This window comes from Rhinoraja longicauda, chromosome 15, assembly GCF_053455715.1.
Source record: "Rhinoraja longicauda isolate Sanriku21f chromosome 15, sRhiLon1.1, whole genome shotgun sequence".
NCBI classification, from domain to species: domain Eukaryota; kingdom Metazoa; phylum Chordata; class Chondrichthyes; order Rajiformes; family Arhynchobatidae; genus Rhinoraja; species Rhinoraja longicauda.
The window spans coordinates 7,738,142-7,745,490 of record NC_135967.1 but is presented as its reverse complement, the minus strand read 5'-3'; positions in this window follow the sequence as shown (position 1 = coordinate 7,745,490).

Below are 7,349 nucleotides of genomic sequence, written 5' to 3'. Positions count from 1 at the left end.
ACAATAAAATAAACATTTATAAATCTTTATATGCTCTTGGAAGTTATAGAGATGATAGATTTCCTACAGCACTACACAGACATATTCTTTATCTGCAAATTCAGCAATTTCTGAATGTACACAACTGCAAGAGTTTTTATGGCCCCTTTACCAGATGTTGGCATCATTGGACTGTATATTATTGCTCTCTCTAATTACCTGGAATGGAATGCATTATTCTAATCCTAACGGCAATGAAACACCATGGTCCACCTCGTGCTCTATCATGGATCTGTTCTTTTAATTGGCCTAATTAGCCTAATTAGGTTTTTTTCTGCACAGTCTTCTTTCTTTTAGATGTTTTATGGGCGATTTATGTCTAATTTGTTTTTGTGTGTTTATCTATGTGCCTGTGATGCTGCCACAAGCAGGATTTTAATTGTATCTGTACCTCACTGTACCATGTGCATATGACAATGAACTTGATTTGTCTTATCGTTCCAGAAATAAGAGCAATCTAGAGTCAAACACCTTGCTGTGGGCCATGAGTTCCGTGTGGATAGACAGGGTGAGAAGAATGCATTTTCTTCCCTAACCTGTTTCACTGAAGATAGACACAAAATGTTTGAGTAACTCAGCAGGACAGGCAGCATCTCTGGAGAGAAGGAATGGGTGACGTTTTGCGTCGAGATCCTTCTTCAGATTGAACGCAGCCTGAAGAAGGTCTCGACCTGAAACGTCACCCATTCCTGTCCCGCTGAGTTACTCCAGCATTTTGTGTCTATCTTTGCCAGAGTGATGAGTTGTAATAATGAGGGTTTACTGTAATGGACCAAATCTTCTCCGGCTGCCTTCAAAGTTTGCACAAATCTCAAGGTATGAGATAAAAGTAGTACTAGCCTGACTAAACCACCAACAATCGAGATAAGTCCCTCATTTCCGATTCCTGTTGTCATGGGTTACTGAGCAGCAGAAACCACTTGGGAATTCAGGTAGTTTTAAAAATTACCCAATGGTTTGGAACATATGAGATGGTTACATGTAATATGGAAGAACAACACTAGATGTCTTTGTGACTCAGTTGAATAACTTCAGTATTTATTATGCAATTGGAATTGATTGTTGAAATGCAGTATCCCACCTCAGATATCATGATCTTTACTATTTTTTTTCATAGGTCGGTTGCTGAGCTGTCAATCTATTTATTATTTTAAAAAATACAGTGTTGGTGTAACTCAGCGGATCAGGCAGCATCTCCGGACGACATGCATTTCGGATTGGGACTCTTCGTGAGACGGATTGTAGTAGGGGGGAGAAAGCTGGAAGAGAGGAGAGGCAGGCAAAATCCTGGCAAGTGATAGGTGGATACAGGCGAGAGGGGCTGTGGTGGCAGATGAGTAGATTGGTGGACGGGTAGAGATGGGTAGAGAGGGCCCTAGTGAGACCGCACCTGGAGTACTGTGTGCAGTTTTGGTCTCCAAATTTGAGGAAGGATATTCTTGCTATTGAGGGCATGCAGCGTAGGTTTACTAGGTTAATTCCCGGAATGGCGGGACTGTCATATGTTGAAAGACTGGAGTGACTAGGCTTGTATACACTGGAATTTAGAAGGATGAGAGGAGATCTTATCGAAACGTATAAGATTATTAAGGGGTTGGGCACGTTAGAGGCAGGAAACATGTTCCCAATGTTGGGGGAGTCCAGAACAAGGGGCCACAGTTTAAGAATAAGGGGTAGGCCATTTAGAACGGAGATGAGGAAAAACCTTTTCAGTCAGAGAGTTGTGAATCTGTGGAATTCTCTGCCTCAGAAGGCAGTGGAGGCCAATTCTCTGAATGCATTCAAGAGAGAGCTAGATAGAGCTCTTAAGGATAGCGGAGTCAGAGGGTATGGGGAGAAGGCAGGAACGGGGTACTGATTGAGAATGATCAGCCATGATCACATTGAATGGCGGTGCTGGCTCGAAGGGCCGAATGGCCTCCTCCTGCACTTATTGTCTATTGTCTATTGAAGACAAAGGGTGTTGGATAGAGAGTGAAGGGTGAGTATGGCACAGCGGTGCAGCGGTAGAGTTGCTGCCTTACAGTGCCAGTGACCACGGTTCGATCCTGAGTATGGGTGCTCTCTGTACACAGTTCTTTCGTTCTCCCTGTGACCGTTTGGGGTTTCTCCGGGTGCACTGGGTTCGTCCCACACTCTAAAGAAGTACAGGTTTGTAGGTTAATCGGCTTTGGTAAAAACATTGTGTAGGATATTGCTAGTGTATAGTGCTCTGTACAGACAGCACCAAGTCCACGCCGATCGCTGGTCGGCGTGGACTTGGTGGGACGAAGGGTCGGTTTCTGTGCTGTATCTCTACAGTCTAAATGAGTGAAACGTAAAGCCAGAGGGAGGTATACAGGTGGAAGCGGATGTGGTTGGGGGTAGTAATGATATATTTAGAACCATTTCATGGGCATAAGATTTCAGAATGATTTCCAGCAAGAAATCACATGCTTATTTGCACTTGATTGCATGCAATTTCCCCTCAGGCCCTGCAGCCAATGTGATGAGAGAGATACCAAGTCCCCAGTCAATGCTACACCCAACCAGTCAATGGAAGCTGTAACTCCAATGAATCCCTTGTTTCCTATAAACAAGAGCAGCATCACCATAGAAACATGGGTTACATCAGTCACATGAAATAGGAAATCTCCACCCTGCCACTTGGTGGTGCATGTTAGTTTAATTCTGCAGAAAAAGAACTGACTTTAATTTGAGCCACGCGGTGGCAATATCATGACTCAAGGTATTTGTCACTACACTCTGACTTCAATAGAAAATCTGTACCTCAGCAGCACCAACCACAAAGACAAAATGAGTGTACTGACTGAAACCGCTCGTACCACAAATGCAACAGTGGAAGAGTTCTTGCAATGAGCTGTGATCCGGAACGGAATAAAATTATGTGGTGAATTTTATGGAACAAAGTGACGGAGGAAATTTAAAATGACCTGGAAAAAAGCAAACAGAGTCGATGGAAAACGGTCGAGATGAACATAAAGCCGGATCACAACTTGCACCTTAACGGGGATGCAAATATTAAAGAGATAAGAACATCATTTTATCTAGTAGCCTGTGCAAACTCAGGATCTCCTGAAGTGCTTTACAGATAATTTAAATACTTTTGAAGTGTAGATGGTGTGGTCGAGTGGGAAAACAATAGAACTAAGGGTTATGCTAATCAATTTAAGATGTTGAATATAGGAGGTGAATTAGTTTAGTCTAGAGATACCATGTAGAAATAGGCCCTCTCCCCACCGAGTTCACATCGACCAACAATCACCCCAACACTAGTTCTATCCTACACACTAGGGACAATTTACAGAAGCCAACTTACCTACAATTCTGCACGTTTTAGGAATTTGGGAGAAAACTGGAGCACCCAGAGAAAACCCACATAGTCACAGAGAGAATGTATAAACTCTGTACAGACAGCACCCAAGGTCAGGATGTAACCCGAGTCTCTGGCACTGTAAGGTGGCAACTCTACTGCTGCACCACTGCTCAACAGATTTAAGTTGAACGTTCTGCCGACAAGCACTTGTCAGGCTAAATGGTCTCTTTCTGCGCCTATAATAAAATGTGATTCTATGTGCTTGTCTGTATGGAGTTTGTACATTCTCCCCGTGACCTGCGTGGGGTTTTTCCAAGATCTCTGGTTTCCTCCCACATTCGGAAGACGTACAGGTTTGTAGGTTAATTGGCTTGATATAAATGTAAAATTGTCCCTAGTGTGTGTAGGATAGTGTTAGTGTGCGGGGATGGCTGGTCGGTGCAGACTCAGTGGGCCGAAGGGCCTGTTTCCACACTGTATCTCTAAATTAAACTAAACTAAATTAAAATGTAAGACAATATTTTTGTAAGTGAGTACTTTGCTCAGTGTAACAAAACTTAATTCTGAGTAGATTTGACTTCCCAATTCCAAGTTATCTAACAGGAAATTGTTGGTCAGAAATTGCACGCCCAATGCCTCCTGTGAAGAAAGTTGGTGCTGAGAATTTGGAGAAGAAAACGGCACTGTGGCGCAGCGGTAGAGTTGCCACCTCACAGTGCCGGGGACCCAGGTTCAATCCTGACTATAGATGCTGTCCATGTGGAGATTGTACGTTCCCCCTGTGACCTCGTGGGTTTTCTCCGGGTGCTCCAATTTCCTCCCACATCCCATAGACGTGCTAAATTGGCCCTAGTGTGTAGGATGCGAAAGTGGGATAACATAGAACTAGTGTATGGTTGATCAATGATTGGCGTGGACTCTGGGCTGAAAGGCTTGTTTCCATGCTGTATCTCTAAACTAAACTAAAAATTTACTTTAAAACGAAACTGTTGGGTGAGTGTGTTAAAAGGGAGACTTGCTGCACAAAGATACAATGGAGACATAAGAGAATGCAGTCACTGGAAAATGGAGCAAAACTCAACGCTGGAGGAACTCAGTGTGTCCTGGGAGTATTTCTGTAGTGATAGAGATCTGCCAGCTTGAAACATCGACAATTCCCCCACCTCCCTAACAGACAGTTATTGACCCGTTGAGTTGCTCCAAGAGTTTATTTTTTGCTAAAGTTACAATGGGGATTTGATGACCGAGGGAGAAATACAAGCTATGAAAATTGACACCAAAAGGCAATGGTAAATATGTAAATAATCCACATATTTAATTTGCACTATGGAGATAAAAAGTAAATCCAGTGAGGTAGGGATTGTGATTGTTCACATTTTCAGAACTGCATCAAATGAACTTTGGGTAGATGCAAACACTTTCACAAAAATATAGTTGGAGTAAGAGATACTCAACAAAAGGGAAATGACGGAAATAGTTTGTTAGGCAAAATGGCTCAGATCCATTGGCTGCCATGACCGCAGCAAATAGAAATTTCAGAACCGTTTATATGCCTTGGATAATCATGTCGGCACAAAATACACCTAGACTTGGAAGGTGACGCTGGAGGCCTGCAGCAGCCTGGGTCTTGCCTGGGATGGGCCCCATTCATTATACCTAGAGCTTGGACTGGTCTTTGAAAATGGCGCCAATGCATGGTGTCTTTTGCATGTAGGATCAGTAGACTATTTCTGTACAATTTGCTAATTGGGTATGTGCTTTGGTATAGCAATACTCTACTGGACTGTTTGTAAGAAAATAATTTCACAGTGCGTTTCACATGTGACACTAAAAGCACCGTTCGTAGGTATCACAAAATGCTGGAGTAACTCAGCGGGTCAGGCAGCATCTTGGAGAGAAGGAATGGGTAACGTTTTGGATCGAGACCCTTCTTCAGACTGAAACGTTACCCATTCCTTCTCTCCAAGATGCTGCCTGACCTGCTGAGTTACTCCAGCATTTTGTGATACCTTCGATTTGTACCAGCATCTGCAGTTATTTTCCTACATAAAAGCACCGTTGAAACATTACGATTAATATCAGGTTAGGGCTTCCGGGGTTGAGTAGAGGGTGAGGCCACCACAAGGTATGGAGGCAGAAAAGATTTCCTGCAAGATTTGGCAACATTTGCCGATATGTGGTCACAGAGAACTTGATAGTCAAGGGGATTAGAAGGGCATTCTCACAACAACCAACAAGTGTTTCACGTGTAGGAAAGAACTGCAGATGCTGGTTTAAATTGTAGGTAGACACAAAATGCTGGAGTAACTCAACGGCACAGGCAGCATCTCTGGAGAGAAGGAATGGGTGACGTTTTGGGTCGAGACCCTTCTTCAGACCTTCACGTGAGTTTCACATGTCGTTTCCCAGCTGCACAATAAAGGACATTACAGAACAGTGCTTGACTTTAATTTGGCAGACAAGCAAAAAGCCAAGATGTTGTAGCCTGAAGAAGCATTTCAACCCAAAACGTTGCCTGTCCATTCCCTCACCACATGCTTCCAGACCTGCTAAGTTACTCTAGCACTTTGTGTTTTGCTCAAGATTCCAGCATCTGCAGTTCCCTGTGTCTCCAAATTGTAGCCCATTGTTGGAATCAATAACTTTGGTAGGAAAAAGGTTGAGGTCTTACAGACAGAATTCCAAGAGCTAGGGAGGAATTAAAGAACAGATCCACTCTGGTGAGAAATTAGCAACCACCCCAAAACACACTTGGAAATGATGCTTTGTGAAACATTGCATTAAGCTGGTGTGAGATCCTGAGCTTATACATGCTAAATGCAAGTCGAATGGGACTTAGACGCACAAATGCCTTTTCTCTCTGACCTCTTGTTACTTTTGTGGCTGGTGATTATGAAATACGTGTGTGAGATTCCACCTCAAGGCTGGAGCCAATTCCAGGTTTAAATGGAATCAAATGAAGAAGAGAACCTTCTCCTGAATTAAACAGTGAAAGATTTCCTCCTGAGCACATGCTCCTGGATGTGTAGGAAGGAACAAAAATGGCAAGGAGTAAAGAGAATCCAGTTCATGAAGCTGATAAGAGTTGCAAATCCTGAAGAATTGCAATTTATAGGGGAGTGATCTAAAAAAGGAATAATGACCCCAGGAGCAGTTAAAATGGAACAAAATCAGGTAATCCTTTCCTGTAGAGTAGGAGATGACACATGTAGCTTTGACCATGATTGTATTATCTGATATTTTGTCATTCTATTTTTTTTTCCAGTTACAAATGAGTCAAGTAGCACAGTGGTGCAGCGGTAGAATTGCAACCTTACAGCACCAGAGACCCAATTTCAATCCTGACTACATGGCGGCATGGTGGCGCAGCGGTAGAGTTGCTGCCTTACAGCGAATGCAGCGCCGGAGACCCAGGTTTGATCCTGATTATGGGCACCGTCTGTACGGAGTTTGTACGTTCTCCCCGTGACCTGTGTGGGTTTTCTCCGAGATCTTCGGTTTCCTCCCACACTCCAAAGACGTGCAGGTTTGTAGGTTAATTGGCTGGGTAAATGTAAAAATTGTCCCTAGTGGGTGTAGGATAGTGTTAATGTGCAGGGATCGCTGGGCGGCGCGGACCCGGTGGGCCGAAGGGCCTGTTTCTGCGCTGTATCTCTAAATCTAAAAAATCTAAATCTACAGGTGCTGTTTGTACTATTTGTTCGTTTTCCCTGTGACCACGTAGGTTTTCTCCGGGTGCTCCGGTTTCCTCCCACGTTCCAAAAATGTGCAGATTTGTAGGTTAATTGGCGTTTATAAATTGTCTATTGTGTAGGATAGAACTAACGTACGGGTGATTGTTGGTCAGCATGGACTCGAAGGGCTGAAGGCCTGTTTCCATGAGGTACCTCTAAAAACTTTAAAATATATATATATATATACCTTAAAGTTTCACCAATTTCTATCATCTGCATCGCACATAACTGTGAAATTTACACTAGGTAATTCCATTTTT